This window comes from Belonocnema kinseyi, chromosome 8 (genome assembly GCF_010883055.1).
Source record: "Belonocnema kinseyi isolate 2016_QV_RU_SX_M_011 chromosome 8, B_treatae_v1, whole genome shotgun sequence".
Taxonomy (NCBI): Eukaryota; Metazoa; Arthropoda; class Insecta; order Hymenoptera; family Cynipidae; genus Belonocnema; species Belonocnema kinseyi.
The window spans coordinates 87,781,568-87,805,895 of NC_046664.1; the positions used below are offsets into that span (position 1 = coordinate 87,781,568).

The window sequence follows — 24,328 nt, forward strand, 5'->3', positions numbered from 1 at the left end:
TATTTGTTTCATCCGTACGGCTACTTTACAAATGAGCCCTAACAAAGAAGTTTGTCAAGCCAATATAAAGTTGATCTAAAAAGTTAAAAAAATTTTAAAGCGTCCCCTGGCGAATTTTCGATAATATAGTGGTCCAAGGAGCGACATGTCGTTTGAAAGTTAGAAGCGATTGGATTTCAGCAACGTATTTCCCAAGCGTGTTGTCACGCGAGTGCCCAACCACCAATTTATAGTGGAAGGAGCTCCTCCCAGAGAGACTGTTACCTGTTAACCGAAATTAATCCTCACGAACTTTAGATACCCCACTAGTTATCACCTTAACCATACGACCCTCTGGGGTCATGCAATCTTAAGACAATACACCTGCGAAGCTGGAAAGTAATTATCCCTATGCTAGATAATTGACTATCACTACAAGCAGTCTTAAACAATTTCGACTCTGGAGTAGAAACTTCTTAAGAAATAATGTTTTCAGGAAAGTTCTGCTGGCACTTTCAAGTTGAGATTTGAAACACGTTTATGCTTTTCTACCAAGAGGCATGATTGGTAAAGTGAAACTTATATATCCTCAATTGAAAACCACTAATTGATACCCATTTGGTACATAGGCGGAAATTGACACAAAATATATTACGTTAATTTATAGTGATGATGTGAAATTGTCGACAACACTTGACTTATTCATGACAATCAACCTGCCATTAACTAGTATTTTATGAGAACATGAAAAAACTCGATTCATTAAAGCTATGAATCTTTCACCATGACACTTTTTTATAAGAGACTCATTTTTCTCCGGATAAGAGCAAAACTAGCTCAGGAATAAAATGAAGGATAATTTTGCCCAAGAGCTAGGAGGTGCGTCTGGTCATTAATCGACAAGAGACCTTCATTAAAAGAATAGGAGAATTGTGGGCGTACTTTGCAGAATCTCAAGTCTGTAAGAGGCTTCCTACGGAGATAAAGAGGGTGCGTTAATCACATTCACGCCTCCCATCGTACATTTGAACAATCCCCTTCCCATTTGAGAGGGTCCTTCGACTCTCCGCCCAACAATTGCTAACAATTTTTGACTCTAATGAATCAGTGAAGAGGCGTAGATAGTATAAATTGATTCAAGAACATGGTGCGATATCAGGAGAACGGAAGTGCTGAGGCTCCTTCTGAAGATTATGTTCTGTCTGAAGTGCGTAATAGTCAGTTTCAGAGTAATTAAACACGAACGGGGCGCGGTGAAGATTAAAAGTAAGTTTATGCAGACAATACACAAGGTTCTTACTTCAATTCACAGGGCAGAACTAATATCTTCCGGAACGATTACGCTCAACTAACGGTAATGTTAACAGCAATTCTTTATGGGGTGAGTATGGTAATGATTGAATTTATTGCCTCCTAATTGAACAATTACCTTTATATTAAAACGATTTATGTTTGCTGAATGAGAGCATGATAATTAAAACCTCAGTGTATAATCGTAGCTGGCTTCTCAAAGGCATAATTTTTCAAGTAATTATTTTTGTTAAAATTCACAAAAAAGTGTGGCAAATAAGATGAATTGCATTATTCTGGGCAGTTCCCGAAGCCAAGCTATAAAATTAAGAAATTTTTGCCTTCGCACTCGGCCATCAGTAAAGGAAGAAGAAAAGGAAGTCGCAAAGTTTCAAGCATCCTGCAAAAACAAGTAATCACCAGTTTGAGTCAATCTTGAGTAAATTTCTTGCAGTGTCGAAAGGTAGCGTCATCAGTGCTTAACAGTTGTCTAGAGTAAAAAGCTCTTCAGAATTATTGGTTGTCGCCAACGACTACAGTCCTGCCCAAACCTAAACTCTTCGCGTGGTTAGCCACGCTCCAAAATTAATCCATTTGCAGCATAGCGTGTGGTGGTGCCTCGTAAATTCCGATTAATTGCCAGCTGACTCTCGTAAACACATCAGCGAGTGGTCAAAAACACTTTATTCGGCAGTTAAATTTCTGACAGCTCCAGAACGTCTGGCACAGGATGCTAGTGGACGGGAAAGTGACTAAAAAGCATCGCATTCTCAGTCGAATCCGCTTCTCCTTTTTGCAACATAAAGCCAAGGCATAGCCACACGCTCGGCACTTTCTGGATAAAACTTTTAGTCTGATTGTTTTGTCGAAAATGGTCACTCTTTGGTCGTTCCAGGTACGTTTCCTCGAGGCTATCGTTACTTTTATGGCAGACGAGAATTTATGATTCAATGTAATTCGTATTTTGAAGAATCGCTAACATTCATCAACTTTTTTGGCGGCATATGGAATAGAGCACGATTCATGTTTTTTGGTCGTGTATTCTATTCCTATCAATAAAGACTAAAACCTGCATAGCATGTTCATGTAAATTATACAATCTTATTTCAATGTGAAACATTAACATACTGATAAAAATATTTATATTTCCAGAAAGTTTTTCAGTTACCAAGAATGATTTAGGACTTCGTAAACCGGTACTTGCATAAAGTAATTTTTATTTGAAGCGGAGCGTGTCCGGAGTATTCTTCTCCAAAAAATGTCTGTCGAAATAATGAAAATGAAGTAAGTTTTGTTCTAGAAGGCAATAAGGTACAATTTGTGAATTATGAAGATTTGAAATCTAAATCATATAAAATGAAAAAAAAAATTCAAGATTTTCGATTTTGAATGGAACATTTTTATATATTACTGAATTTCAATTTGCAATTTTCAAACTTCAAACTCCATATCGAATTCTACCGCTTTAATCGTTTCAAATTTTAAAGACTTTCAATTTAATTTCTTCACTGTGTAGACCGAAAATCACAAAGTTGGCCCAAAATGCGTGGAACGTTCTACTAAATGTGTTTAATTGAAACTAGCTACTAAGGGGCTATTTGGGTCACTGAATGCAAATTCAAGGTCAAAGTTCAAAATTTAAAATGACTGATCCAATATGGCGAGCAAAAATTTTGAAAAATGAGATAAGTTGGCGGATTTGGATGATAGATGGTACTAAAAGGTTATTTGGGTCTCTGAATACGAATTTCAGGTCCAAATTTAAATTTATAAAAGACTGATCTATATGGCGATGATGAAAATTGGTACTAGGTGGTTGGTTTGACGTTGTTGGTTCCCTATGAGCCTTTGACAATGCCTCATATTATTATAAAACATTTCTGTGTTGAAATGTTGTCACAGGCATATACTGCCCAATATGTCGAAGGCATTTTTTGTTAGAGTTGGATTTTTTTATTTGGACAAAGCCTGGTTTTTACCCCATCATTGACGAACTGAGTTGCAGTCAAGTACACGATGGGGTGACCTACAGCTTAAGGTGGGTTCCGAACTACCAGAACCACGGTAAAGGTACATTGAAAAGTTTCCAGAGCTACCAGCTCAGGGATCGAACCCCGGACCTCTGAGGTGAAGTCCGGGTGTTTAACCAACTGAGCCATTATTATTATTATTATTACTATATTATATATTATTATATATTATTATTATTACTATATTATTATATTATTATTACTACACCATTAAGCCATTTTTCTTTCGGGGTAGGCGTAACTCACTCGGTCGGGGAAAGGAGTAGTGTGTGGAAGGGATAGAGAATTTTTAGATTGATCCAGAATTCTCGTGTTATTTAAGTAAATAACACATTCGTTCCGCAACACTGCTCCCACCCAGGTTGCTGATCAATCTCTCTAGCAATTACCCCAAGCGAAGAACCTCACGAAGTCGTTATGCAAGGTTCCCCACTTGGGTCCATTAGTGGCCAAGGTCTTTTGTTTCAGGCGTCATTTACTCTACTGACAATCTTTTTATTAAATATTTTTCGCCATACTTTCCTGTCCTGTCATACTTCTCTAGCTTCTTTTATGTCCATGCATTTTTTCATGCATTCAACCTGTCCGAACCATCTTAACCGATTTCTTTCTTATGTGTCTACTAGCGTCTCTTCTGCACCACATTCTTTTAGAATTATCTCGTTACTTACTTTGTCCATCAGGGTTTTCCCGCATATTATGCGCATGAATCTCATGTCAATTGCGTTAATTTTACTCTTATCTTTTTCTTGATAAGTCCATGTCTCGCTACCCTATAGTGCAGTCGGTACAAATATAGAATTATGTATTGCCATTTTAGCTTTATTAAAAATCTTTTTACTTCTGACAAGGGGACCTGCTCTATCAATAACCTTCTTACCTTCTTTTTTGCGTCTATCTAATTCCTCATTTATCTTCCCGTCCTCAGTAAATAAGCTACCAAGGTATACGAACTTATCAACTTGTTCAATTCTCTCATCATTGAATAAAATATTGCATAGTGTTTTCTCACTCTTTCCTTCGAACACCATAGTTTTTGTTTTATTTGCGTTAATTTTGAGGTCCATGCTCTTCATGCTTGAATCTAGTTTATTCAACATTCTTTGTAAGTCTTCGATAGACTCTGCCATAACAACCTTATCATCTGCGAACGCTAACTCACGTACCATTACGGTTTCGAGATCCACACCCTCTTCGTCGAAGAGAGCCATTCTTAAACACTTGTCCATAAATAATATAAATAACCATGAAGACATAACGCATCCTTGTCTAACTCCTTGAATAATATCGAAACAGTTACTCAGTTTCCCATTCACTCTTACACTCGCTTTGCTACCTGTATATGTTGTTCTTATTGCTTGTAGGAGCCATCCATTGACTCTATACTCTTTCAGGACTTCCCAAAGTTTACTTCTATCTACCTACTCTTCCTAATCTCAAACTTTTTTCTGTTATTTGGCTTAAGCTAATTATTTGATCTGTACATGACCTTCTTGGCATAAACCCACTTTGGACTTTCCAAATTTTTGCTTCTGTTATTTTCATTACCCTACGAATAAGTATTTTTGAATCTATTTTACTTACGGTGCTTAAAAAGCTAATCCCTCTGCAATTATTGCACTCGCTTTTATCTCCCTTTCTCTTGTATATTGGTATGATAATCGCTTTTTTCCAATCGTCTGGGATGTCTCTCATCTCAAAACATAAATTTATCAATTCCAACAGTCTATGTGGTATGCACGTGCCACCGTGTTTAAGCATTTCAGTGTTAATACCGTCTACCCCAGCAGCCTACTAATTTTCAAGTTATTAATTATATGCCGAACCTCAAATAGATTTTTGAATATCGAGATCAGCTTTGTTTCCAGTGGAAAGATGTTAAACGATTTGATTTTTTCAAATTTTGTTCGCCATATCATATCAGCAATTCTGAATTTTCGAAATGTAACCCCATATTGATTTCCAGAGATATAAATATCGCTACACAAGTACCAACTGTCATCGAAATTCGCCAACTCATTAGATTTTTTTAAATTTTTGGTTGCTATATTGGATCCACTGTTTTGAAATTTGTAATTCTCATGCCATATTCGAATTCAGAGATCAAAAAACCGTTAACAAACCAAGTTTCATGAAAATCGGCCAATTTTACGTAATTTCAAATCAGCATATCGGATCTGCCATTTTGAATAATGTAATTCTGATATCAGATTTGGATTGACAGATCCAAAAACCTTTAATATACTAAGTTTTATTGAAATCCACTTATTTAGCGTAATTTCTATCTGCCATATTGGATCCGCCATTTCTAATTTTGAAATTATGATACCATACACGGATTCAGCGACATAAAAAACCCTTGTGTACTGAGTTTCATGATTATCGAAATAGTATAAATCTATTTACTTTCCATGGCGCATGTTTCGTCGAAAGCACTCTTTTGTCAATTTTTTTCATGCAATACGCGTCATACATTGTCAACGGGTGAACTATATTTATGAAGCACAGTCCTCTTTAAAATTCATAGTTATATAGGACTTTATTAATACATTAAAAAAAAGTGGTTTCCTTAAAGCTGCCTAAATTTTCCTTAAATTGGGAGACATGATTTTAACAGCCAGAAGTGAAAATTTTGCAGTATATCCTAAATATTTTAGTCAATTCAAAAAAATCTTGTGGTTTAGCATCAAGATTCGCGGTAGCGAATTTTGGACCTATTTTGGATTGTCCGCGTAATTCTCAACAGATTTCAATGAAACGTGGCAGCTTATAAACAAACTATTAAAAAATTAGTCTAAGCAGGATTTTATCCTAATGCCTTAAAGGTTGTGAGATAAAAAGCAAAAATACTGCCATGAGATAATCCTAAAAATGTGGCGCAGATGAGACAATAGTTGACATATGTGAAAGAAATTCGTCAAGATGGTTTGGGTATGTTGAGAGAATGATAGATGAAAGAAGAACGAAACACGTGTATCAAGGTAAAGTAAATGGCAGTTTGTCCAGAGACAAACTGAGGAAAGAATGGTTAAAATTGGTGAATGATATCCTAATTCAAAGAGACATAAGAAGCCTTAGAAATGCATGAAGAAGAGTGTCAGTAGAGTTAATGACCTCTGAAATAAAAGACGTGGGATACTAATGGGATCGAGTGGGGAGTTTCACATATGACTTTGTGAGACTCTTCAGTTGGTGTGATCGCTAGAGAGATTGGTCAGAAATCTGGTTCGGAGCAGTATTTCAAAACTCGTGTTATTTAAATAAATAATACAGAAATTCTAGATCAATTTAATAATCTACACCTCCTTCCTCACATTACTCCCTTCCCAACTAGGTTAGTCACGCCTACCCAACAAGAAAAATGGCTTAATGGTATACTAAAGTGTTAGAATGTCTAAAATGGTTTTATAAAATGTATTTTAACAATTTCTGTAGGATACTTTATAAAATAATTTTGTTATGTATTATATCATCAATATTTTTTCCTAATAAAAGTGTTAGAAATGTTCAGAGAATTCCGACACATTTAAGATACTGTAACTGAAATTTACTAAATTAGGTTGCTCAAAAAGAAATTCAGTAACTTCTATCGTATATTGACTAAATTTGTATGCAACTTCAGAATCAGCTTCTGAAAATGAAAAATATTTTCCTAAAATTCCTAAATGGTAACAGAAATATATATATTTCCGTAACAGAAAGAAGTGCGTAGTTGCATGCGCGAACTCCTCGTTTCTCGAGTGCGTTCGGCTTGCAGACGAAGCATGGCGGTTCAGTATCAGTAGTAATCGGCAGGTTCGGGAGATTTTGTTATGACTTGTTACGGAAGGGACTTGATTCATGTACATCATTTTTCTGAAAATCACCCGGCCAACAAACCTGGTGGGTAAAAAACGAACCTTGCTCATACCCATTTTTATCAAAGTCGGGGAATTTTATTAATTAAAGAACAAAACGTATATACAAGAGAATTTCTATAACTTTAAACTGTGAAGTAGAAAAAATTTGAAATTTTTGAAATGGTTTTATTTCATTTATAAAAGATTCTAGGTTAAAAATGTTACAAAATTAAGATTCTGGTCTTTGAATGTTGATATGATAAAGAAAAATTAAAAATTGGTCAATGGGAAAATTGAGAAAATAAAAAATAAAATTTTTTGGTAGCCCTGGCATAATATTCTTGTTATTAAATTGTTTGTCTCGTATTTATATTTTTTGGTATTTTTTTCCTCCATCAGATTGCCTTTCTAATTATTAATTTTATTATTTGTTTGAAAATTCAACAATTTTGTTGAAAAGGCATTTTGTTGAAAATGGAACTGTTTGGTTTAAAATTAAAGCATATTGCTAAAAAGTCTTTTTTGTATTAAAAATTTCACTTTTTTTTGAAAATTCATATTTTTTAGTAGAAAATGCAACTATTTTCTTGTAAAATTTCCTTTATCTTTAAAAATAATATTTTTATGTTAAAAAGTCAAACTAAAATCTTTTTTGGATAAGTCATTTATTTTTTTCGATCATTTGTCTTTTTTATTTAAAAATTCATTAATTTCATAAGAAATGGCAGCTTTCTTGAATAAAAGTGCAGCTGTTTGTATAATAATACAACAATTTAAAAAAAGGTATCCTTCTTTATTAGTAATTCAAATGTTTTCGTTGCCGGTTTTGACTTGAAGTTTCCCATGTAAAATGCATTGGGAAAAACACTTTTTTGAGTTTATTAGAACAATGTATTCTCGTGTTTTCTACTTAAAATTATTAAGATTAGTCTCATGGAATATTCATTAACATTCTTTCATTAATTGTTCACTTTTTAAACAAATGGAATTTGTTTAAACAACTTTTTTCGAAAAATCTTTTTTTCCCTAACAATCATTAATATTATTATTAAATTAATTACTAATCAGTAATTAATTATTACTGATAAATATTCTACTAAACCCACTGTAATAATTTTTATTTGAAAAAAATTCGAACCGAAATTATTCAAACAAATTTCATTTGTTTAAATAATTGAAAATGAATGAAATAGTGTCAATAAATATTCCACTAGACCAATAGTGATGATTTTAAGGGAAAAATCGGATTAAAAAAAATTATTCAAACTAATTACATTTGTTTAAACAATTACAAATTGATAAACCAATGTTATTAAATATTCCACTAGAATAATAGTAATAATTTTAAGGGATGGACAATTTTTCTAAAATCAATATGTCAACCTAATATTTCTGACACATAAAATTCTTTGTTGGATAATTCTCAACAGGCCCCCGTAATTTCCAATAATAATTTCCCATACTTTCCAAATTATTCCAAAGGCTCAAAAAAGTGATTTTTCCCCATGCATTTTACATGGGAAACTTCAACTCAAAACCGGCACCTGTTAAAATCGAAAAATAAAGAAAAAATGAAAATCATGGAATTTCTTTCTTCGGATTTGGAATGAAATTGGGGGGATCATTGACCTCTTAAGAAAAAAGCGTTTTGAGCCACCCTAGTGTATGGCCAAGTTTGATTTAAAAAATTTATTTCGTTGTATTTGGAAGATTTTTTGCATCGCAGATGTTTTTGATGGGATCTGATAAATGTAAAAAATGGGGACAAAAAGGTATAATTTTGCTCAAATTTGAAGCCGACTGAGGAAGAAACATTTATAATTAATATATGTACATTTTTAAATCAAATGCCTGCAGTATATATTTTTGAGTCACTCATTATAAAATTTAACTCATTAAACATATTCTAAAGCGTTAAAAAATAATAGCCGTCTTGCAAACTGATTAATCCTGATAATTTTAAGTTAAGCGTGAAAAGAATTGTTGCATCTAGGAAGAATTAGGATGTAAGATACAGTATACACAACGAAAGATTAATATATTTTTAAAAGGAAGTTTCTTAAAGTAGGCAGAAGGAACTCAAATATTCGGTTGCCGAAACAGAGGCTTTTATTTTTCCCGGAGGAAGCGAAGAGTACAATGTTTATTCCAAACCGGAGGGTGTTAATCGTTTGATCGTTAAGCAAGGCGAAGTTCGCGCTCAGACTACGAACTACGCTGGTAATGAGTACCTTCATTTACATATCCCACTGTTACTATAGATTTTCCAAGAGCCTTTTCTTCGTCTTCTGCTACTTCTACTACAGCAGCATTGACTCAGCCAGCAACTTAATCCGCCAAGATTGCATTTAGTCAGGTCGTTATTGCTGAACTGGGACTGAAGCAGTTGTGGGTACGTAAATCATGAAGTGAATTTCTCTGGAATTCTCTGCGGAATATCAATCAAATTCTTTCGCATTATAACTAGCAACATTAATTCCAGTGGATTTATAACACTACCACTTTGCACTATATTATACATTTTAAAATAGTTTTCAACGCTTAAGTGTGGTTTGCAAATTAAAAATTGGAGGACATTAACTAGCACAGTAGCGTATGTAGAGAAAAACATATTTTTCATTTTGAGGAATTTTTCTCGTTGCAATTTTCTCAAGTAGTGGCAATAATTTTTCATGTATTTGCGCAATTAGCAATGAAAGAAAATAAAAATAAAAATTGAATTTAGTTCGCTTAGTTTAAAAATTCATTTCACTGTGTGAAATTTTTTCTGCAAAATGAGATGTCAGCGGTCGGATGCGTATGAACCACTTTATACTAAACGTAAATGATTTAGGATTCAACCTTTTGTTTTAGCTGACGCCCCTAAATCGTAATAACGACCGGCAGATACGGTAAAAAACTGACACGTGATGCGAGCCGGCAGGAGATGACATGCAGCCACTCTCTTCAAACCCTCATCTCTTCTTCCTTTATTCATTCCTTCTGCTCCCTTATACTCTGTACTACTTTTCCTTTGACACCACATTTCTTTTGAAGAAAATTGAGACAGGTATAACATTACATTTGTTTGTGCAACCCGAACTAAGAGAAGGGAGGTATTAACTTACTACGACCCTTCTAACTCTAGATCCGATTTAAAAATGTTCTTTTTGAAATACTATAAGTATGTTATAATATTTTGTCATAATATAACTTCATTTAAAAAATGTGATTTCTATTTTTCATAGAAAAAAACAAACAACAAAAAAAAAACATTTAAAATTCCGCATAACAATCATGTTTCAATTCCTTATGTGTTCATTTAAATTAGAAAATGCTTTACATTTTTTTTACACTTCATATATCTAAAAATGGTCTAATTAATTTATTATTTACTGTTAACCCTTAGAACATTCTGAAAACAAGCCTTTAAAAACTTGACAAGAATTCAGAAATTTGAATGAAAATATTTTTCATAGCTGAAGTGCACTGGGAATTTCATTTAAGCGACAAACAACAGAAGGGTCGCACTTAGTGCGTTAGTTGAATCTGGCCACGCTAGCATAAATGGAGTTGTGTTCGTTTTAAGTAAAGGACATTTAGTACCATGTCCAAAACCGCACTTAAATGAAATTTCCAATTCAATTTAAATTTCATCATAAGTGCACTTTGAACTTCCACCTTCAATTTTTATTTTTTGGAATATATATTTTAGAGTTAATAATATACATGCTTTAAATCTTCTTTAGGCATTGCGTTACGTATAATGAATGTGCTTTATTTATGCTCGTACAACAATGAGTTATATTCCAGTAAATCACATTATGCATTTATATCTCGAAATTTTAGATATGCATTCGCTATATTTGTGTCGCGAAATCGTGAGACTGCGATGACATCAACCATGAAATTTTTCTAGCTCTTATACGTGTAGCTTTGAGTTATGACTGCGACTTGTCACAAGGTTGAAAGCACTTGGATTTCACGAGCTTTAACTGAGATATGCCCAACAGTGCGGTGAAACGTCCGTACCAGAACTGTTCCACTAGAGTTCATGTACGGATGTTTGAATTCAAGTTGGCAGTTTTACAGTTTGGCGAAAGTACCTGTAGCGATTTGCAAACACATTTCAAGATGCTGACAAAATTTCATTTCCACTGCCTTCCAATATTTTTCTCATGAATATGTAGTTACAGGGTTCTAATACTAATAATTGAATTTACTTAGTCGATTTTATTTCCCTCTTGATTTGCACTGAAACTTATTTGGCGTTATTGCCAGTGTTATGAGTAAGTGATTGTTAAAGAATGAGGTAGGGCTTATGATGGAAGTTATGATGAATGGGGGTGCTTTTCGTCGATATTTCTTTATGTCATGGTTACTACTTTATCATGTGGATCGTTCATCATTCGCAATCACTTCCTTGGGCGTTTGAACTAATCCAAAACTTTCCATCAGCCTGATGTCTATTCCGTCTCATTTCATCACGATTTACCTGAAACAGTAAGTTGCAGTCAATCTCCGATCTGCTTTCATAGACAATATACCGAATGATTTACCTATTTTTTTGAACAAAAGTAGGATACTTCTTAGTGAAGAATTGATCAAATGAAATAATTCAAATCTCACACGTTCATTATATGCAGATTTTGGTAAAAGCGACCGCACCTCATTATAGGCTGCACCTCGTTCATCGCTGTACATATAAAAGAAGTTTTTTTTTATTAATTTCAAGATACGACTGAGAAGCAAAAACCAGCCTGACACGATATTGCGTTACAAAAAGCATTTAATTCTACTACCTAGTGAATAAAACGCTGAAGGAGGAAAATACATCAGCAGTAGCCAGAACGTGACGTCCAGATTAAAAAATAAGTTTCCATAAAAATCTGATGGATGAATGTCATTGATATGAAAAGGACAAAATCAGCTTGGCACTGATTTTTTATTTCAAAATATTAACCTTAGTGGGTTAAAAAGGAGGTTTTTTTTAGAACGAAAAAACTATTTTAAGTAAAATTTGGAATGAGTGCACTCTTTTCTTTGAAAACTTGTTATTTCTAAAATATGGATTTCAATCAGGGTTTCTAGTTTATACATGAAGCAATACGTAAATTATTTAATCAAAAACTATTTCGATTATTCTTTTTTCTTCCGCGAGGAAAAAAAAAACAGAATCAGTTTTTTCATTAAGTTCTATGAGGGAGAATTTGAATTTAAACAAAGTTAGTCGTTGAAATTTAAAATTCTGTCAAAATATAGTTTTTTCATATCAAATTACTTATTTGTCGGTTATTCTGCCTTTGACTTATAATTAGAGTAAATCTTACGATCTTAAAAATCACTTTTCACCACTTCCGGAACTGAAATCTCAATTCAAGCCATTGCTTGGTTCCAAAAACATGCACTCAGATTTTTATCGGAGGTAAAACACGCCGCTAGCGTAAAATATTACGGCTTTTTCACTGCTGCGGCTCGTAAGACGCCCAAGTTCAGAATTAGTGGGACATTATTTACAGCCGGCTTTTGTTTTTTAACGATATATTATGCCACCCGGCCCATTATATTTATATTCATAACCAAGCGGGAACAAGGAACCGAGAAAGGACGAGACGGCCTGAAAGGCTGGGGGAATAATAGTCGTAGTAGATTCGGGACGCAATCCAACCGATTACGAATCTACTCGGAAAATAACTCAATAATACCCAGGACTTGCGATAAAGAAATTACAGGTTGGTAGACGTAGCCTTTAACCCGTAATAGCACTTTATGGAGCCTTGCTTGAAAACTGACCCTTTGGCTATTCTCGAAAGATCAACGAGATAATGCAACCATATACTATATCAGAGAAGAATATAGTCATTGAACAAAAGTACTATTATAAAGAAAGCTTCTTGCATACTCTTAGGAATATTTACAATCTTAAAGCAAGCTTGTGGAGGGACCTTAACATAAATATTGATCTCTCTAGGCGGTTCCGTTGGTTGCAAAGTACTTTAGCAATCGAGTAAGATGAAACATAATTTATATAATAAATTGAACAAGAAAATTCTTATGCTTTGTAAGTTATTCGATTTTAAATAAAATAGTGGTACGTTTACTTATAATTTACGAAATGTCAAAATTGTTGTCCTTAAAATTGATTAAACAAATGATCATCTAAGCTTAAATGCTTTTCTTTGTTTCTTTCATATAAGTTACAAAGCATGAGCATGCTTTTTTTAATAAGGTTCCCATGTAGTTATATAAATGAAGGCACTACCAGGTCCTGACGAGGTTGCCTTATTTTATTTAAGGGCCGGATACGGAAATCTTATCAGGCCCTGATGTTGTTTCGTCACGCTCGGAATGAGAAGGGGTTGTGTGTAGCCAACCTTCGACGGTCCGTATCAGGTAACCTTTCCTATGCCTTTAAAATAAGTAAGGCACTTCTTCGGGCCGTATATATTTTCCATCAAATTCCTTAAATTATTATTTTTTAATTACAATGTAATAAATTATGGGTTTCAATAGAAAAAGCAAATAAAAATTCAGTTGAGAATTAAATATATTTGACCTGAAATAGGCAGAATTACCGCTGTTTTCCTGCTCAAATACATTGTTGTTGAAAACCTAATTGGCTTTTGAATGACTTGATCAAACTTGTAAGAAGGAAGACAAAATAATCACGCGCATTCTGGTTTGCTGGTACTTATAAACAATAAATAAAATCATTCTTCATAGAAAAGACTCAAATTTACAGAAACATTATTGAAAAAGAAGATAAATGTAATAATAAATATTTAACCTAACCTACAAATAAAAAATTCCGAAAGCTACTACAAAAGAGGTAGTTTTATGACAATGTATTGTTACGAATACAGAAGAATTAAAATAAAATGCAAAATATATGCTATTCTTACCTATAACTGGCTATAAATGAAAAGACGTACACGTGTCGACATTGCTGACAATCACAGATTCACCGGCGAGAAAACAAAAGACCTTGCGAAAGACGCGCAATTACCAACGGGGCACCAGATGGCGCGTCACGCGATGCCGCGCAAATTTAAATTTGTATTTACAAAAAATAATTGGAAAAAATAATTATTTACATTATTATTCGTTATATTAACATTTTCTTGACTATTCATAAAATTTCAAGTGAAATTACTTGAACTGATGATAAATCTACGATCATATTGCAATAATAATTTTTATTTTTTTTATTTTCAAAAATTTTACATTAAAAAATTTTATAATAAGGAAAGGTTTTAAAAGGCTATTTTAAACTGAAAAAACTCGCCGTTTTTGCGATCGAATTCTACTCACATTTTTTTTTTATTTTTCCACGATTCATTCTTTGTAAAAAGTATCAAATTTGAACGCATTCGCACTGGACAGGCATCACATAAGGTATAACAAAGGTTCGCATCCGTGCCCTAACTTCGAACGTCTTTCAGTACGCCTGCTCTTTAACAGAGGCGCTGTTATATGTATCTTTTAATGGGCGTAAAGTTACCGTAAGGACAGTATAATTTCGACTCCCTGACTTAATAATAAGGGACGGCTACTGGGACCGTAAACGGAACGGATTAGGGCCGTTACATAAATTTATTAATCATGCATCATGAGCCGAACCTGACCCGGGCCTTTTTTTAAATAAGGCAAGATAAGGCAATTTCCATACGGGTTACTGAAACACATGTTTTCGTCGTTAATACTTTGAAATACAGCTTTTATATGGTTGAGCTTGAAATATTACAATTTCGCGTTATCTATCATTTTTGTAAAGGTGGCAGGTGCAGAAAAAATCTTTAATAGTGTGTAACTTCAGAAAAAAAAGCTATTTCCGAGATTGAAGTTTCTTATATACACAGAATACGTAAACAAATATGCGAAAGGAAGTAGAACTTTGTTCAATGTTATAGAATTAGAAATATTATTTATCTGCGTTTAATAATTAATTGTTCCAAAGCGAAGAAGAAAGTTGTTAGGTGAGTTTAAAAGATGTCTGTTATTGTTGGAAAATTAAAATTTCTGCGTTCGCACTGGCTGTATCCAACAGTAAAACAGGTTACGCTTTTGTCTACATTTTCTAAGAAACTATTGGATTCCGACTTTTTAAATAGGCAGAAATTCATAATCTAAACTGCTCAGATAATTTTTTCTTTTTGTTTTTGTTAATTTACATGAATTCTTGAAGAAGTCCTTTATGTGGGGCAAATCTTAGAAGAAAGGCTCTTTTGGGGCACCCTATCACTGTTCAAATGTTTAGTGATCAGATTCATAATCTCAATCTTGCTCTTCTATAAAATGCAGTAAAATATAAGATATTCTAGCTTTTTATATATATTAATTAGGTTATGAACCCAGTATATGTGATAAGAAAGAAAATTTATGTAAATAAGATTGGTTACGTTTATTTGCCACATTGAGTTTTTCATTAATCTGGTTTTTCATTGATGTTAGTAGTTGTCTCTTATGAGTGCATATTAAAAACTACTATCACTTCATATATTTATTGGTTACATGACTTTTAATATTCGCTATTTCAATTAAGGTCATAAATAAATTCTTTGAATAAATAAGTAGGTACTCAGAAAAAAATATGTTAGTAAGTAATACCCCGAACAATAAAATGTGTCAAAATGGAAAATACTTTCTCCTATATAAAAATCAATGGCAAAAGTTCCGTCAAAACGGATAGACCTATTCTTTACAGGAAATGGATTTTCATGGTCCGCAGCCACCATCTATGAACCTGCTCGAATAGCAAGGAAATGCCACAGTTTCCGCAACTGAGTTTTATCAGCATTAATGTTCTTAGCGTACCCGCATAAAGGTACGTTCGGAGATCAGCATACGTCCCATGTTATTTACAATTGGTGGCGATTTATGTCTCTGGGCCGGCTGCCTTGCTAGCCAATTCCCGGCGGACTGCTTTATTTACGAGGATCATAAAGTACAGGGTACGGTCGCGTATATTGCCGCGTAAATATTAGCTTATGGAAATATAGAGCTCAATATATGCCAGCCAGGCCGTCTGCTTTTCTTCCCTTTTCCGTCGGTAGTAAGCGACCTACGGGGTAGATTTCGTCCTACGAGGTGACTCGTTAGTCATAATTACACGCCACACGGGCATCTGATTCTACGAAAATCTCGTAACCAGAAATCATGAGTAAAACTGGTGTGGAATCGAGGCATACGCCATTAGCAATCCCATCCGTCACCATTAGCACATATCATCTGATGAACGTAGCATTAATCACAACGATCTGACGTAAATTTACGCCTGTGATGACTATCTCAGCTTCGAAACTCACGATACATTAGTGGATGATGAATTGAAATTCTGTCCTGGAACTGATAAGCCAGATGACATGTACATTGTATACATATATTGACAGAAATCTGAAATGACATTCACTGCATTAGATTTAACAGAGCTTTTTTCACATTTCCACCTAGCTTGCAGGAAAACTGATCCTACTACACTGAGAAAAAAATGCTATTGAATCAAAAGTAGGCTTTTTCGCGCTCTTTTAAAAGCAGATGTTATTGATTCAAATGAATATTCACGGAAACAATAAAATGATTTATTTTGGGGTGACAGTGTAGCTGTGAATTCGATGGTATATCATCTATTTGAATCAATAAGATCTGCCTTTGGACGAGCGCGGAAGTGCCCATTTTTGTTCCAACAGGATTTTTTTCTCAGTGTACCCAATTTTCTAAACATGGCTAGTTGGCTTCATATTTGAATATTATTTTTGTTCTGATTTGGAAAAGATCTTGACAAAAGAAAATAAAATAAAAATAAACAAAGAAAATAAAAAGTGAGCACGCAATGTTTTGTCTTTAAATTATTAATTAATAAGCCTAATGTGGCGTGACACCTCTTAGCTAATTCGAGCATGTAAAACTTTGTGAAACATTGTGTTAAAAATCAAATAAATTTCACATAAAAAAAGATATGCGGGCACATGCCATGGAGAACGAAGGGTGCTTAACGTTGTAACGGCATTCGCTAATTTATTACCAGGACGAGGAGAATTAAATGAGCATGACGGAATCGAGTGCAGTAGCATTAGGCTAAAGTGGCCATTACGTTCGATTCAATTATAGGCCATTTTTTAGCATCGCCCTTTCCCATCCTGGCCAAAGTAGTTCGATACTTTATTCGCCTGCGAAATTTACGAGAGCACGTTTCGCAATTTCCTTATTTAACGATACTCAATCCTTTTTATTCCAAGAGTTGTGTAGTTAACTCGCCCTCTCACCAATCTTATTGATCTTCTAAATTAATTTTAATTACATACATGTCGTAAGACTATTTCTGCAGTGTTTCTTATAATTTAAAAATACAGCGATTGTTCAATGTTCATAGAGGGCAAAAATAAATCATCTAGATCCTGCAATCAAGAAAGAAGGCAAAAAGAAGAACAACAAAAAGTCAACTTGTCTCTGCTTCGACGACCCGATATCATTTATCACGCCGTCTCTTGTCTTTTTTCCACTCCATTAACCGTTACATCCAGCACATTAATTTTCCCTTATAGCGATGAGGAGTTGTGTTTACCATTAGTTCCCCGCCACTTAGCTTCAAGAAAAATATAATCCCAGGCTCAAAGGTTATGCTCATCCGCCGACATGAAACATCGAGTGCCTAAACATAATAATTCTTGAAGAAGATACTGAACGACCAAAAAAGACCCAGCTGCTCGCAGTAATTTCATCGAACATCCACAAACGGAGCGATAACTGTCAGAGGGAGCAACTCACAACGAAAAAAGTCTGATATAGAAGGCAAGAGCTGGGTTCATTCTGAAAATCTGGATAACCAATAAAGTTCGTTACAAATAGGGCTCATTTACAAAAACTCTTCATGAGCTTCTTGCAAACACAAGTAAGGATTCGGTTTTTTTTTCTAGCTTATGTTCCAAACATTTGTATTTTGCTATCCCTATATCTATTTTTATAACTAATTTTTGTATTCTTAGTAGGCTTTTAAGCTATAGTATTTTCATTCGTGATTATGAGGTAGAATATAGAATTATCAATAGAAATTAATCTGTCATGCGAAAATTGCGATTATTTTATTCAAATTACATAATTAAATTAAAGAATGTGAGCTGCGCGGCTTGGATCATATGAATTGCGATAAATCTAAATGCAATCCTTAATAGTTAAGTTTATTACAGGTATTGCCAGCTTGAGAAACTGCCATAAATAATATTTTATTGAGTGTAATTTTTAATTGGTCAGTAGGAATATTATGCAGCATTTAAAAAAATTAAGGTTAGAATGTGTGAATGAGACCTTACTTAGAAGAGACATAAGAAGTCACAGAAACACGAGAGCCTGCATGAAAAAATGCATGGGCATAAAAGAAGCTAGAGAAGTATGCCAGGACAGGAAAGTATAGCGGAAAATAGTTAATAAAAATAGTGTCAGTAGAGTGAGTGACGCCTGAAACAAAGACATGGCTATTAATGGACCTAAGTGGGGAACTTTACATAACGACTTCGTGAGGTTCTCCGCTTGGGGTGATTGCTAGAGAGATTGATCAGCAACCTGGGTCGGAGCAGTGTTGCGGAACGAACGTGTTATTTACTTAAATAGCACGAGAATTCTGGATCAATCTGAAAAATCTCTATCCCTTCCACACACTACTCCTTTCCCCTGCCGAGTGAGTCACGCCTACCCCGAAAGGGAAATGGCTTAATGGTGTAATAATAATAAAAAGGCTGATACAATGTAGGTATAATAAATAAATAGACACAATTGTTGAAGCACCAGACCTCTGGGCCAGGGATGATGATTGAGGACAATATAAGGATGATTACACCATACCCTTTACAATAATGGCTTCGTTACTATCCTTTCGTCTCTGGCCCCAACGATAATTTGCCACTGACATCTGCAGGCCATTTCCTGGAATCCCCGAGACCACGCACGGCCGTACGCAGACACTTTAATAATCGTAAAACTTTAGTTTGTACACAATATTTTAAGTTCACTTCTTCTGGCAGAATTTTTCAAAAGACCTCTGACCTCACTTTCGTTTTCCATTCAGAGGATGGCTTTTCTTCTCCATATAATCTTCCTTTTTCCTTTTCTTTAGCATTTTAGCAATCCCTCCTTCTTTGTATCTTTATACGATCACTCGTCACCCGAATCCATCATATTCTCACATATTTTCTCCATCTTCTTATCCATAAAATTTATTTCAATAACTTTATAATATGTATTTTTATTTATTTCTCTTATTTCCATTTGGTCTAAATATATCCTTCTACCCAACATTTTTTTACTTCTACCAGTATTGTAATTTTCTCTCGTTTCCACTAATATTTAGTCTAATTCTTCTCTCTACCAAATAATATTTAGCTACGCTTTTTGGAAATGTGAACGACAAAGGAGAAGTGTGATATTCGTATACAGGCGTAACAGATAAGCCGTAAAAGATTAAGGAGATTATAAAATAAAAGAGAAAATCAGAAAATTCAAAGGAAGAGATCACAGAAGTAATAAATGCAGAAATGAAAGAAAACAAAAAGGCAAAGTAAAGGATATCGAGTTTGATGAATCAAAGGAAAGAAATAGAAATGGTAGTTTACCGTCCTAAGACGATCAAGTGCATCTTACCCTTCTATGCGCATGCGAATTCGTTATTTCGCTTTATGCGCACTTTTTTGCGCTAAACTCGTGCGAGCGTGAATTAGCAAGAATGCGAATTCGGTTATCCTTATTAGCGAATTCGGTTATCCTGCACTGTTGCACTCCGACCTGCACCGAAGCAGGCCGGTGTGAGAAGGAAGAAGTAAGATGGAGCAGCGAGTGCTCTTGGAGTGCGCCAGTGTAGGCTAACCGAATTAGCGAATTCGGTTATCCTGCACTGTTGCACTCCGACCTGCACCGAAGCAGGCCGGAGTGAGAAGGAAGAAGTAATATGGAGCAGCGAGTGCTCTTGGAGTGCGCCAGTGTAGGCTAACCGAATAGGCTATAAGACTAATAGCCTATAATTGATGCTTTATCTAGTTATCTGGTTAGGATTGTGCCCTACTTCATTGAAATCATGTGAACCGGAAGAGAGGGTTCCCCTAAGCTAAGACGGAGAAATTTAAAGTATTTCTGCACAAAACGTGCCACGTTTAGGGGTTTCTATTAATGGTGGCTTAGGTGGTTATCAGGCCACTTTAACTTTGAGTGTATTTTGGGTCTTCTCTAACGACGTGTCACGAGATCTACGAGGCTGTTTGTTGCTGTGTTCAAAAATAGGCCTCACTCCGCACTCACTTAATCACTCGCTCGAGCCCCACTGGCGACGAATTCTCGCTGCCTGCCTTTTGGCCGCAGAACCTGGCACACGGCGACACAGAACCATTAGCTGAGCGTCGTGACGCTCCTATAAAATTAACCCCATTAGGGTCACGTCTTTCAGCAATTTTATCCAAATCGCACGATCCTTTTTCCTACTCTAACTTTTTTTGCAATAGATCTATCCTCAAATTAAAAATATAAAGTAAAACTTTAACAATAAAGCTATGGAATAATTAGGACTGAACAGAAAACAATATTGGAAAACATAATTTTTTGACTAATTATTTAAATTACCCTATAAGTTGATCTAGGACCTACATCAAGGAAAAATCAGAACGACACAAGTTGCGCTCAATTTTGCCTGATTAGTTGGCAAATGAAAGAACTAGAACTAGTTGGCTGGGAAATTCATTGTGGCTATTATTGGCTTTACGCCAGGAAGTTCCTATCCGCGTGAGCATTTGTCTTTTCATCACAATGTGTTTCAGTTGTGAGTGACAGATTGATGTGTAGCCTACTCTCAATGATGAACGCCAGTCATTTGTGTGCCTCGAATCTCTTGCATTGCGAGAAGGCCAAAAATTTATCGGGCGCCCAATATGTGTCCGGACGAAACCCGTCTTTGTATTACACGATAAATTACTCGCTTGAAGCGCATAGCAAGCTAATCGATTCCAAGAAAAATAATGGCAATGAAACATTCCCGAGCATCTGGAACGGACGACAATTATTATTGCAGTAATAAATTACGTCACTGAGAGGAATACTAAAAAGTGCCCTTTGTCAACGTCAAAGGTGAAGATAATTTCAAGTAGCGTTTCAAATGAAATATCTGAATCATGTCTTCGTTCATTCTTACTTTTAGTGGTTCTTTAAGACTCGCTTTAAAATAATTAATAGCACCAGTGGTTTAAATTACTAAGTATTTTTTCCAACTGCATTTAATACAAAGTGTATAGAGAAATAAAACTTGGAATATAATGAATATATTCTTGCAACAAGGTTAGAAGAATATTAATTTTCAGCGTTTAACGGATCAATGCTTAGATTTACTATCCAAGTATAGAAGGCTTTTCATAACCTCTGATTTAACGCAGACTCGCGACAAAAGGACTTTCAAAGGGAAGCCCATTTCTCACAGTGCCACTTCCGTAGCTCGTAAGCTTTATCGACTAATACGCTTAGCCGTCGAGTCTCGCGTGATAAACTACCGCTTTACTCGTAAGTCAAGCCTCCGTGAAACCGTGGCCATTATTCACAATTGTTCCTGTGTGACACAGTCGAGAAAAATATCTAGGTTCTGCGTGTACGAAGTATTTCTTCCGTGGACCTTTAATCATTCTGAAATGACTGGGCGTTCGGTGTCAATGTCCCAGTTACTGCAGGAATTAGATGCGTAATCAGCGGACCAATGGAAAAAATTACTAATGGAATATTGTGATTGGTCTACACTACTACAACTACTAGAATAAAAAAAAATGGTTTTTTGGTTCTATGCTGGTATAAGCAAGACGTACGATCATTCTATGCAAGAAAATTAATAGAGGACACTTCGAAAAGGTTATCTTAATTAGCCTGTGAATCCAAAGAACACTCCATATCAATTTTACACGACTGGTATCAACACGTATATGATCCTTGAATATGATCCCTCAACTAATTTTAATTCACCCTAGAACATACTGCATACTATACCCTCATCTATTCTCTCCATTCCTCTTCATCCAACAGCTTCTGCATGCTATATTCTCACATTACTTCCCAACTACGTTTTCAATCGCATAATCTACTATTCAGGATCCCGAAGGCTAATGATAACGTCGGTGGAGTTAACGCGGCTTGTCACTGAAGAAGGACTTCTCTCGGGCAACTGGCGCGATAAATTGACAATATGCCGTATCTACATTAGCCGACGGTGTCGACATGCCAAGTATGGAAACAGCGAGAACGTGCGGACGAGTTGGGACGAGTTACGATCCTTTCGCTGTGACACTGGATTATATGTACTTACTTCAACGAGTAGTTCGAGTATATATGCTGAGGGACAGCAACGAACCATAATTTGGGGGCCGAAGTAGGAGTTTCAAGAGGGTATCATACTTGGAAGAGTATGCTACTACATACGATAGTGATGTGTCTGGCTTCTGAGAAGTTGCTGACATTACCGCTACTTCGGGGAATCAAATTAGAAGATGAAATGCAGGCGTTACGCCTTTTCATAAACTATAGAAGACTCTCATTACTACAACTTGCAAAGTGAAGTATTTCGAGGGGTAAATTCTCGCACTTGAATTTCCTCAATGAACGGAATATAGCCATGGATTGTGGGTGAGAATTTCGTAAGCCTCGGTAGCTAAAGTGTTAGCATTTCTGTATTAAGTCCTATAGTACCTGTCTAGGTTGTCGGAAGGATGACGTGACAAATATACACACCCTCGTTGGCACGACGCTAATACCTCTTATCGCGTGCAGACTTCTCGTCCCAACACCTTCGACTGACGAAACCTCCCAGACTGCGTGTGCACCTCTCAACTTGTGTAGGTAGATGCAGATTTATTTTTCTGCACGTGACGGGTTGTTAAGTGCTGCATGGAGGAAGTGATATATTTTCTTCTTACTCGCCCGAGGAAATGCTTATTGTTTATTGATTCATGCACGGTCTGCGTTATTTTCTTATTCATCAATCAATATTTCGTAAGAACAAAATTTTCCTCTTAGGTATTGCTACAATATTCATTTTGCAGTAGGTGTTGTGATCGCTATCATTAACAAGAATTCTACAATACGATTTTATATTTTAAGATTATATATGCAGAATTGATGTGCTGTTAGTCCAAATATTTTTACGTCCAGAAAGTAAATAACGAAAGTTTTACAAAATCAATTCTTAAGAATAATACAATAATAAAAGTCTTGTCAAAATTTTTCTAATTACATTTTTCTTATTTTAGACTTATTCAAACATAAGGGATTTTTTGGATATATCGCTTGAAATATATTTTTACTTTTTCAGTTAGTATATAATCGGAAATAATTGTGGGTACGATCAGCGAATGTACTTTTAAAAGTGACTGCTGCCTTTAGAATGTTCAAAAGTGGAGCGAGAAACGTTTTTAAAAACAGTTAAAAAGCTGATAAAATTACAAGTCAATTAAGCTCTAATAATAATATTTTTTACCTTTCAAATGAAATAAATTACATAAGAAGTTTAAAAAAAGCATGCAACTTGTCCATAGCTACTGGAGAACCAGTGATTTTCCTATTCTTACTCGGTGCGCCGGTAAGTGTCTCAATTCATAAAGCGTTACTGACTACAACAGTGACCCCAAATGATAGATTCAACCAGTAATATAGCGCTCCCGGCAAACAAGACATAAGCTTCGAGTCGTCTGGTACTAACGTGTCGTCGCTCGGATCTTCACAATTCTTGAATGAAACAGTACATTATGTATCGAAGGCATAAAGAAGGATATTCTGACGAGTGAGAACTTGCCGCCCGAGTGAAGCGAGGACGCCAATCACACGAGGCTAAATAGCCATACGCTCTTAATACACACGATACTATTTGTCTTTCCCACCTTGAAAACAAGCTTGCGAAGAAGATAAAGAATTTTGGGTGTTCATGAAAATTTAAAATTATAAGTGAAAGGAAGAAATAGCGTAATATTACTTTCTTTATATTCTTATTTGCGTGGTGCAGTGTATGGGTAGTAGGAGTAAAGTTTCATGCGGCGGGCGTAAAGTCTCATGTCGACCCGGCAACGGAGTACAAATATGCGAATGTCACTGGGCTGGAAGTGGCCACATTACTCTTAGTTCACGTGCGTGCAATGGTGCGTTTTTAAGGGGTTCGGACAAAAACGAACTTTATTATGTACTAGTGTTTGTATTCGAAATATTTAGGAT

General features: G+C 35.2%; 1 long non-coding RNA gene across 1 annotated transcript; it reads right to left on the reverse strand.

Annotated features, from left to right (window-relative positions):
* Nucleotides 1-10,952: 10,952 nt before the first annotated feature.
* Nucleotides 10,953-22,921, reverse strand: LOC117179018. The gene is made up of 3 exons (XR_004467845.1): nt 22,814-22,921; nt 11,677-11,813; nt 10,953-11,612 (listed from the first exon to the last, which is right to left on the reverse strand). It is a non-coding gene; the product is annotated as an uncharacterized LOC117179018 (long non-coding RNA).
* Nucleotides 22,922-24,328: the final 1,407 nt, after the last annotated feature.